Below are 11,940 nucleotides of genomic sequence, written 5' to 3' on the forward strand. Positions count from 1 at the left end.
TCTGAAGTATTGCTTACGTTGCTGGAGGATGCAACCTGTACTGTATTTAGTCAATAACGTGCTGTTATTCGCGGGAGGATGCTGTTGCATTTCGACTATTTGTACTGTTCTGTCATTTCTTCCTGACGTATTACGTTCGGTATGATACCGACTGTCTGGTTCATTCATGATAATCTGTTGTTACGGATGATTCTGTTGCTGGTAAGACCGACTGTTACGCTGAAAATTGTGCTCATTACTTTTACGTCTGTCATGATAGTCATTGCTGTACGGCGCGTTGCGATAGGAATTGAAATGATGTGTTTTCTGTACGTAGTGATTTCCTTGTTGCTGTGCGTTACTATTTGGTGGAGCCGACGCTATACGTATAGGCGGCGAAACATTAAAGCTTGGCTGACCTTGCAGACTATATTGTTGGTTAGGTATGCTAACCGGCTGGTTCTGTTGTTGTTGTGGGGAAAAACCTCAAATGTTACCAAAATTTGTTTGCTCTTGCTGATAATTTTGACGATACTGATGATTAAAATTTTGTCTGATATTAAAATTACGCTGGTAGTTCTTGTCGCTTCGCGAGTGTCTAATGAAAACTGTCACCTTCGGTAAAACTTGTCATATCAGGTTTTCTTTACTCGTTTCTAATCCTAGATAGATCGATAGTTGAAGAGCTGTTTTGATAGATATAAAGGTTAGTAAAAGAGAAGGCAGCAGTGCAGAAAACTAAAGAGGAAACGGCACTACTACGGTTCGGGGCCCTGTGCACGCTACGGCACATATTCATCGAAGCGTAATGAATCCCCTGATGTCTCTTACGCGCTGCAAATAAATTTTAGTTTCTGCATTACAGGCAATGCTGGCGAAAATTCGAAAGCAAATTGTTGTATCCAGTTCAATGCTAGTTTCTGCATTACAGGCCAAGCTGGTGAAAATACGAAAGCAAATTGTCGTATCCAGTCCAAAGCGTGACTCTGTGTTCTGTCATTATTAAGTACCTTAATTTTTTTTACGGATAAAAATTGCTTATAATCAACTTTATCGTCTCTGAATGTGTGAACAGGTTCAGGATTGAATGAGAATCTGTTTGTCTGTGTCTCTTCGGATTCTAAGTCGCGTGGTGTCTGTAAATTACTTAAGTTATACTGGCTGTGTGAGTGTGACAAATGTTCGGGACGTGGCGTATGCTGTGACGTGTTAGTGACTGAAACGTTTTTCATTTATGTCACTTTAAAACGTTCGTCAATTTGGCTGATCTGTTGTTCAAATTTCTTATTGACTTCCGCATCCAGAGGGCGTGAAACTTCTGCTGACATTCATTTAAACTCGTCGCGTAACTGTGTTGCTTTTTGAGAACATTGTTCAGTGACTGCACTACTTTCATCGGTAAGTAATTTCGTTGTGGCTACACGTGTACTACTTAATTTTTGTGCAACAGATCTAATTTCTTCACTACTGTTCCTAGCACAAGCCTTAATTTCCTCACATAATTGTTCTTTAGTGTCATGACATTGCACGGTAACGGCTGTAATCTGTTCACTAAGTTGTTTGTTCTGTTCATTAAGATTGTCGTGTCTTTTATTCGTCTGTTTGAAACTTTCATTAAGTTGTTTGAAATTGTTGTCGTGTTTTTCATTAAGTTGTTTGAAATTGTTGTTTAGTTTTTCATTCCACTGTTTGAGATTTTCATTACGTTCTTTGTACGATTCATTAAGTTGTTTATAATTGTTGTCTAGTGTTTCACTGAGTTGTTGAAATAGTTGTCTAGTATTTCACTCTGCTGTTTGAAATGTTCATTAAGTAGTTGTATCAATGATGCCGTAACTCGATCCATGCCAAAATTAGCTGCTGTATTCTCTGTGCTGTGTGATGATGTATCTGTATGTGTCACGTTTTGTATAGCCATTTGGTCAGTCTGTGATTCTTGAAAAGGTTTGCCAATCGGACGTGCACTGATGGCCACTACATCGGAATCAAATAAACTTGACGTACTTTGACTACATTGTTCATCTTCGTTAGAAACAATTATCTGTTCGCTAGGTAAATTTTGCAAACCGGGTATGTCAAATTGGGCAGCATTCACTGTATCGGAACGTGCCGCGTCATCAATTGTCGTTAAATTAACAGAGGACACAATTGATTTTTTTTGCTCATCATTAGTATTAAAATCATTACTAGTGGTCGGCATGCACTGATTGTCTGTAAATGGAGGATTATCTCTATTACACTGAGTGTCGCAAGTATTATCGGTCAAATTATTCGAGTCGGCTATTTCACTCATTGCACATCGCGATGTACTGTTAACAGTTTTTCGCGGCATTTTTCACAAATCAAAATTAAGCACAAAATGAAACAAAGACGAAGCAAAAATGGAACAAACACAATTACAACAAAGAGCAATAAATTGCCGATGATCTGGGAAAGAAAGAGTGACAAATTAGTAAATGCGTTGCGCCAGACGCAAACTACATTTAAGTAAATAAGAGCAGATATATGACTACTTCTCAGGAATTCACAAAGAAATACGATCCTGGCCGGTTGTCGCCAAGTGTAACCTCCCCACAAAATTTATTAAATAATATGTCCCCACAAAATTTCTTTCTCATTTAACCTCCCCACAAAATTCTCTCTCTTTTAGTGTAACCTCAAAACAGAAAAATTCCTAAACCTCTCAACAGTAAAAAATATAATTATGTCGTTCACATTCAGTGTAACGTCCCAACAAAATAATTTCCGTAACCTGGTAATAATACAATGTAACTAACCTCTCAATTAAATTGTCGCTCATTTATAATTTTTCAGTAATTGACTGTGAATTTAACCTGGTAAATTTTGGACGTCAGAAGTGCTGCGTCATGGCCCTGACAGATCATTCTGAATAAAAAAGAGAAAAATTCTTACCTCAATGAAGTCGCCGGATAACGCATATATATCTGCTCTTACAATAAATTTTTATAGCACAGCCCTGTGCAATGCTGGCCGATAGAATTCTCATTTATGAAAGGGAAACAACTGATTTTTCTTTTGCAATAATCGGGATGATCATGGGTTGGAGAAATTAGTAAATTCTTTAAACTGAAATGAATGGTTGTTAAAAGTTATTTTTTATGAGAAAGATTATTATTACGAGACTTTTAAAACGTTTACATGGGATTTGAGATAACATTACTACATATGCGCGAGGCTGCTTTTTACCTTATACAATAACACTCAGGCTCCGACATCGCTGCACCGCGACCGGCCCAGCCAACACGATACACCAGACCAGACCAGACCAGAGCAGACTGCAGACTAGCAACAACTTACTGCTACAGCTACACAGTTCCTACTGCAGTCAACACTGCTCTCTGGTCAGAGACCTTGCATATCGCAGGCAGCGCATGAGCAATACATCGAAATTACATCTGCTCGGACCTCTTACACGCTGACCACTGGCAACTCCTTAGACATCTCCCCCCGTCGGAGGTTCGAGTCCTCCCTTGGCATGGGTGTGTATGTTGCCTTTACCGTCAGTTAGTTCAAATTAGATTGAGTAATGAGTAAGCTTAGGGACCGATGACCTCAGCAGTTTGGTTCCATAAGACCTTACCAAAAATTTCCAAAACCGTTCTTAGGCTTCCTGACCGTTTTCCCACAGTCATGACACTCGGTCCAGAACATGCGCCTACGCTTGTAGTGAAGCAGGTGACTGTCTCTCCTGCATTTCGATCCACCCCATCGAAGCTCCCAACGTCGCTATGTGCCCCACAAACAGTGCTCACGTGCCTACTAGCCAAGCTCCAGAGTGATACCAGTGCCGACCAAGCCCGCTGGGCAGGTCAGGAAGAAAGACGTGCCGCCAATTACAAATTTACGCCACAAAACGTAAACCAAAGAACTCAAATAATCACGGTATATGAGAAGTCATAGTAAAATTGTATGAATTTTTAAATTTTTCCCTCTTGATTGTTGGAATTATTTTTAAAATCCATGACCGCACTTTCGACCCTTAGTCATTTTCAAGTAGAGTACGGTGAAATTTTCATGCTTAGGCACTTACGAAAAATTAAAAATATTAGTCATATCTGGTGTTTATAAATTATTTCTACAAAAGTTACCTATAATTCTGGAAAGCGAAAATAAATCAATGTTTGATTTGGTACTGAACGCAGTGTCTCTTCAAGTTTGAAGTACGCCTAGCACTGTTAGTTCCTGATGTTCCCGCTAGGTGGCACGCACAAATGAGTTATTCTAGCAATCGTCTTGGAATCGTATGAAGACGTAGAATGTGCGCAGTGTTGTTTACAGTTTCATGAATTCACAACATTCGCTACTACAATTCATAGACGATTCAGGACTAAATATCGCGAGTCACCACATCAAAGACAAACTGTTAGTAAATTGGTGTAATCGTTTCTCCGGAAATAGCTGTATATCACGTAGGACGCCGAGTCAGAGTTGGCTAACAATCTGACGCAGCAACTGAATAAGCTCGGCAGCCTCACGTTCGCAGACGTGCCGGATTAGAACTGAATATCCCTAGTGTTACAGCGAAGAAGGTATTAGGGAAACTTGTTATTCAAACCCTGTAAACTGGAACTGTTTCTAGCTTTAAGAGAAAGTTACAAAGAAAAACGAGCTGCGTTTTGTGTAGATATGGTTAACAAAACGCAGACTGAAGATGATTTTCTTAATAAAATTCTATTCAGTGACGAACCGACCATCCATGTCTACGGTAAAATGAATCTGCATTATGTTCCGATATGGGGTGAGTAGAAAGCACGCCACATAATCAAATGTATACGGGACTTCCCTAACCGTTTCTTACCTGAACTACCAAAAATATGTAATTCTTTCAGTTTTTTTATGGAACACAGCAGTAAACTGTAACAAAATGACACCGAACATTTATCAGAATTTTTATTTTGTTGTTTTTACTATTTTACAAAGGTGATACATTCGAGAACCGTTTGGCCCTCTGGGGTCTTGCTCAACTACAGTTCTCAGTAGTGCAGATATTAAAACTAACGAAACAAAATTAGTTAGAACGCAAACAGGCTAAACATTAGTTAATATTAGAAAAGTAATTACACGGCTACTAAACGGAATTCAATAAAATAATTTTTCTTTTCAGTGCAGCAGAGAAATTCTTGAGTGTGGGCTAGACTGAACATTTCTTTTAGTACATACCTAACTTCTTCCTCTGTTTCTTGAAAAAGTGACCACAATTATTTTATAATTTTACATCTTTTGTGGTTAAGTATTCTTATTTCTTGTTCTGTCAGAACTTTCCTTGCAGTTCTTGGTCTGATGTGCTTTACATTAGTCTGATCCATCAGGCCTCCAACAACATTTCACCTAAACTCCAGCAATCAAATCATTCTATGCAGTTCACAGTACAGTACATAAGACTTAACAAATTCTATTTCTTTCATACCCCAGAACAGGCTCTGCCACCACCTTTTTTAGATTTTCTTCTCAGTCCAGAAGCAGATCCGTCTGTCAGCAAGTTCCACGCTTCCCATATTACAATTGTAGCCCTTCACTAAAGATGGATGCTGAAAATTTATTTTGGATCTCTCTTTCTGCTTTCTGGACACAAAAGTTACTCTGTTTCAATTGGAAGCCATACACACTGATTTGTTGTCTATCCACAAACACAACCCAATTCTAGAAGACGACATCCTATAGTGAAAGTCAACACTTTTCATTTTGTTGGAAATCGAAAGCCCTCACGGGAAACAAAGATGTTGATCCTCAATGTGCCACAAGCTGAAGTTTCCTGTGCTTTTACTCTTTCAAGTAGGGCTATGAAACTAAAAAGTTGTGGGAGCACTGTCTCCTGTTTTCGCCCCACATCATCTTGGGTAAACCTAAAACTACCCTTTCTCCTAATGCATAATTTTCAAATTCGCTCTCCAGAGCTTCATTTCTCCCTTTATAAATATCGAAGGCAGTAATGTAATCTTTCTGATCTGCAGTACACTCCTATTTGTAAAAGCTTTTCACGAACTTTGCCGGGCTGTATTGTTTCAACACGAAAAGTGGTCTTCATCTGTAAAAAAAATTTACAAAAATGATCACCGTGCTAACCTTGATGCACGCATATCAACAAAGTTTGGAAAGCGCAACGAAAAACGCCAAAAAAGCAACAAACTACATTTGTGTTGCATTATACGAAATATACACACATTGCCAGACGGAACTCTAAAGTACCACACGGTTTTCTGATTACTGCGTAAATAAAAACTTCTGATTTAATGGAAGAGGTGCACGAGAAGAAAATAGCGAATAACCTACACCATATAAATGTCAGTAAACTCGAACATTTCAAACAATTTAGCGACAATATACACAACAAATACACTCTTTCCAAAGCAGCCCTTCGGCTGTCACATACTTTTCGAACAGCAAACTAGGAGGTGTTGAAGTGTTGCCATTTCAAGAAAAACATGATCTTCCACGTACCATCTGTCCATAATGTGGGATATATGTGTATAATGCCAATAAACAAGGACTGACAGACATGGTACTTAGAAGTGCCTACAGGCAACAAAGGGCTAAAGTAAATATCTTTTGCGCTGTTAGCCGTAACAAGATTTATGGGTCTTTCTTTTCTTCCGAGTAACTGTAACTGGCATATCCTAGCTGGACATACATAAAAATTCTGCAATGCCTCAATTACAACAGGATATGTGCACAGAATTTATTTTTCAGCAACATGGAGCGCCAGCACAATATCATCGTGTAGTTTTCGCGTATCTCCATAAGGATGTGCCGACTTGAATGGACGTGGTGGAGCAATATCCTGTCCACCACGATCACTTGATTTAACCTCAGTGGACTTCTGTATACTCAGTTTTGTTTAAGATAGAGGTTTAGTTACTCAGTTTCCGGGGAACATCGACGAACAGCGACAACGGATAACACAGGCAGTTGTCACCACACATCAGTACTTAGTTCATAGGATACTGACTACAGATGGGACATCTGTCGTGTTACAAAAGGTAGCCAAAGCGAACAGTTGTAAATAAATCTTGAAGATATACTCTATTTACTGCTGTACAAAACATTTCTGTAAGTTATTTACATTTTTCACAGTTAAAGATTACTTTTGTATAATTAATTATTAACACGATGTATAGAACGATGTCTTTTAAAATATATTATATGGCTATGAACACAACTCAAGAGAAGTAAAAAAAAGCATTGCAAGAAATGACTTCTAATAAGGCTTTTCACTTCCAAAACAGTTTTTTGATTAATACCTGTTTTTCAAGACGATAAGTATAATGGCACTGTGTAGTGAAAAGAAAACACAAGTATGAACGGGGCTTCACGCGAAGACATTTTGATATCGATTTGGTGATAACGCACGAAGTGTCAAATAATTGTTTTAAGTGGCAATTTATTCTGAACATCATTAAGACAAAAAATTTCGATTGTGAGCAATATTCAAACATAGGTAATGTTACGAGATTTTTGCTGAACCCTCTCTAATTCTATGATGTGTTTCGATTCTCAGCTAAAGCGGTTACAACCCCCACAAATAATTCCAAGTTGGTATAACTGTAACCTGAGGTTTAAATAACTTTCCAAGAACTGAAGATGACCTGGCAGGTCAGGAACACAACCTCTACTTCTAGTTCTGGATGCTGAAGTGAAAGACAGGCACATTTGCAAGTAACCATACCGCAGGAATGAAGCGGTGTTCCATCAGTTGAGATCGCGTCCTCTTACCACCGACCACATAGTTGATTATATGAGTACCTCACAGTATCAGCCGGGCGGGGCTGCCCTGCGGTCTGGGGGGCCTTAGCACGGTTCGCACGGCTGCCCCCGTCGGAGTTTCGAGTCCTCCCTTGGTCATGGGTGTGTGTGTGTTGTCCTTAGCGTAAGTTAGTTTAAGTTTGATTAAGTAATGTGTAAGCCTAGGGACCGATGGCCTTAGAAGTTTGGTCCCATAGAACTTACCACAAAATTTCCAAATTTCACTGTATCATGTGACAGTTCTAACCCGAAACGCCAAGTGTTACCCAATACGCAGTGGTCTGCAGTGCAAGAAGAAGTGGTCGTGACCCCACCTTCTTTGCTGTCTTCACAGAATCCTTGTTCTCAATTTTTAAACTCAGTAGATCATGACTGCGTGTTTATTTTTTCTACATTTCTGAGGTTTCTTTCAGAAGCCTCTGCGCATCACTTAAATGCATAACATACATCACGAGTTCTTCTGTCAACGGTCCAAGATACACACTTCTCTCTTTGTTTTCCACTTCCACATTCTTTTTCGTAGCAACGACGCTGTCGAAGTTGACAGAGGCAGTGACTATGGCAAAGGAACAGGAAAGGCAGTGGCCGCACTGACCCCCCCCCCCCTCGCCACGTCACCAAGCATTTATTGCAAATACTCAAGGGAATCTCTGAAATGGTGGCAATATGTTGATCCGTCACGAAACCAATATTAGTTCGTCGTCTTACATTCTCCATTCCTTGGTCTTCCCGGTCCATACAGCTACGGAACGCGGCAAGAGCTACAGCTCACATAAATCTGTTACGGACCTTACGATACTTCTGCACTCGATATTTTTTCGAGTGGGATATGAGCCGATAGAAGATTCAAATGGCTCTAAGCACTATGGGACTTAACATTTGAGGTCATCAGTCCCCTAGACTTAGAACTACTTCTAACCTAAGAACATCACACACATCCATGCCCGAGGCAGGATTCGAACCTGCGATCGCAGCAGCAATGCGATTTCGGACTGAAGCGCCTAGAACCGCTCGGCAATAGCGGCCGGCGCCGATAAAAGACGTGGACAACACACTCAACGAAAATTTATCGTTGAAATTTTGTAAATAACTCCCCACCTATTCCTTTCTGTAGATGACTAGTAAAGTTATGTTCTCTGTAAAACTGAATTAAATAAACCGATGCACAAAACTTATGAGCAACTGAATTAGCTTCTCGTAACGGGCAGCTTTAGCTTTCACGCTGGTGACAGCGGGAGCTTGTCTCACCTTGGAATGAATGACCTAAAAGTGGAAGCGTTGAGACGCTCAATAACCACCCACCTTTCGTAACAGTTAGTCATATAAGTGCCCTTGAACAGAATAATTTATTATAAACGCTGGTTAGAATGAAGTCATGCAAGCTCTGTATCCACGCCACTGCTCTGTTATCCGTAAGTGTTATTAGAAAAACTGTCACACAATTCTGGAGCAGTGGGATACATGTTCAGTTTTTACAGTAAAGATATGTAAATCTATTCTTAAAAATCTGGATTCAAGTTAAATCGTATTTAGCAGTTACACCTCTTCCACTTCTCCACATCCAGTTCGTTTCCTGCGGGGAGGTAGATATCTATACCCGACAGCGTTTTCTTGTCTATTTCTTGTTGCTTCTCTGCGATATTTCTAAAACTATGTAGTCGCTCCTCTGCTTTGCTATCTTCTAGCTGAGCTACGCGGAACGATCTTCCTCTTCCATTTCCATTAGCTTCGTGATTTTTACTGTTCTTGCTATTGGTTCCAGTATAGTGTAGAAGCAGCTCTGTCCAGGGCCACACACATACAGCTGCATCACTGGGCAGATAACGTAGCCTGGTTGCTGGTAGGTAAGCCTTCCTCCTACGGGGAAATATGAGGCTGCAGACCAGTGGTCGTTACAGCGGTATGTGCGAAGCAAGACCACCCTCCGAAATTGTCATTCTGATACCGTCCTTGTAAAAGCACCGGTCTCCTTCTTCCACAGTCCAGCCTTTTAGCTGACATTTATTTACTATACCGAAAAATGTCGAGGAGTATTTGCATGAAACTTTTAGTTGTGGTCCTTCCTCCGCTTCTAGCCTTTTACAGGTTGTGCAGGGGAAACATACGGATAACAGAGGCATACAGAACGACTAACGCGCTTCCTCTAATACTGTACCAGGAGATGTGACACAATGGCTACATTACTTTATCTAAGTGCTGCCAGTTTGTGAAGCCTGTTCCACTGAAAGATACTATGTGCAGAAGTGCTTTAATAGACACCTCATAGATGGTATGAAGAGGTTAAATTATGAGATAGCAGCTACATCAAAAATAACTCTCTGAAAGTTCTTGTACACATGTTTATGAGATATATCAACAGGTTAAAAGCGACAAGACGAGCGAAGATTATAAAACATATGTACTTCCGTAAATTGCATGTAGGGCATACCGATTGTAAGGCGCTTTTACCGATATTTTGAAAGATGTGTGTCTCTGTCTGTGTGCGCGCCCGCGCGCCCGCGCGCCCGCGCAACGAAGCACAGAATACTCTCACAAATAAAACCCGATACTTTAAAGACATGCAGAATGTAAATTACTGATCCCCTAGAGAACAAACTTAGTAACGCGATCGAACCCGAAAATAAGTGGAGAAGTGTTACACACACACACATATTCATAATTTCAGAGCAGCAAACATAAATGAATACCTGCATATCTAACAAGCGTAAGCAGCACATTAATGCATAGGTTCTTGAATGTTGTAGGTTGCTTTGAATATGTGTTAGCTTCCCACTTACAGCGTCAAGCTGAGCAATTGGGGTCTTTCGCTTTTGCTGAACACATAAATGCAGAATCCGTAAAATGGTCACTTATCAGCGTGATTAACTGCATCCCTAATTCGTTTGTACAAAACATTGTATTAGAAAAGTGAGCGACATAACACGGTGCCTCAAACCAGCAGTACAGCAAACGATGACTTACCTTTCAAGCAGAACCTGAAACCAAATTAGTACGCAGAGAAATTCCCCTTATTAGTATTTATAATTCTCAGTATCACCTCTATAGTCGAGTGCCAATTTGTCAGAGTGACTGAGTCGTCAAGATCACATAACTCAACCACCTAGTGACCCATTAGCGTGGCATTTCAACCAGATCAAGTACAAAGAATGATATGTTTCTGGCAAATGAATTCGTAAGACGTGAGTTTAACGAGCATCCTACATCGACTTTAAAGGCATGGCAAAAACTTTACAGCCCCGGAGGGAAATTTCAACCAACGTTCCATTTTACAAACCAATCAACATCATCTGAAATACGTAATTCTGACCACCTGCAAAATTAATCTTATATTTCACGAAAAGTTAATATCGATCAACAGAGCGGAATTAAATAAAGCAATCAGTGACCCAACAATAAGTTTCCAACATTTAGTGATAGCAGCCTTTGAGCGGCTACTGCACTGTGCAGAAACATGCGACTGGCTACCTACGTGAGAAGTACTACAAGCAAGCACTCCCAAGCTAATATAGCCACATAAAGCTAATCTTTATCACAGTAAGTACATTATAATACCGTCGTGTGCTAGGGCCTCCCGTCGGGTAGACAGTTCGCCTGGTGCAAGTCTTTCAGTTTGACGCCACTTCGGCGACTTGCGCGTCGATGGGGATGAAATGATGATGATTAGGACAACTCAACACCCAGTCCCTGAAAGGAAAAAACCTCCGACCCAGCGGGGAATCGATCCCGGGCCTCTTATGATTGACGTTCTGTCGCGCTGACCACTCAGCTACCGGGGGCGGACAGTAACTACATTGAGTTGGTCTCACCCACTGCAGTGACTGCTGAAAAGTGTGAACTTCGACTTGACACAAGTAGCTTCCTTGTCAACATCAGAAAAACAGCACAAAGTTCCTCTTCGACTATACACACCAAGTCCAGACAAGAAGTGGCCAAGACTGCTGGCCAATTACTTATAAACCAGCAAGACCACATGTTCCTCATCCATGAATGAAAACTGTCGGTCAAGAAGAAATGGACTCACCAAGGACTTGAGTTAATCACAGTGTGCAAGCAACGAGGTTGCTGAAGAGCTTGTATCGGTACTTCGAAATTGGTTAGGGCAAAATCTCACAGATTATATCACATATGAATGGCTTATTTCAATAGTGGTACAAGTCCATTTTTGTTCATTTTGAGATACAGAGTACTAAAGTTAAATGA

The sequence above is a fragment of the Schistocerca nitens genome, chromosome 2 (assembly GCF_023898315.1).
Source record: "Schistocerca nitens isolate TAMUIC-IGC-003100 chromosome 2, iqSchNite1.1, whole genome shotgun sequence".
Taxonomy (NCBI): domain Eukaryota; kingdom Metazoa; phylum Arthropoda; class Insecta; order Orthoptera; family Acrididae; genus Schistocerca; species Schistocerca nitens.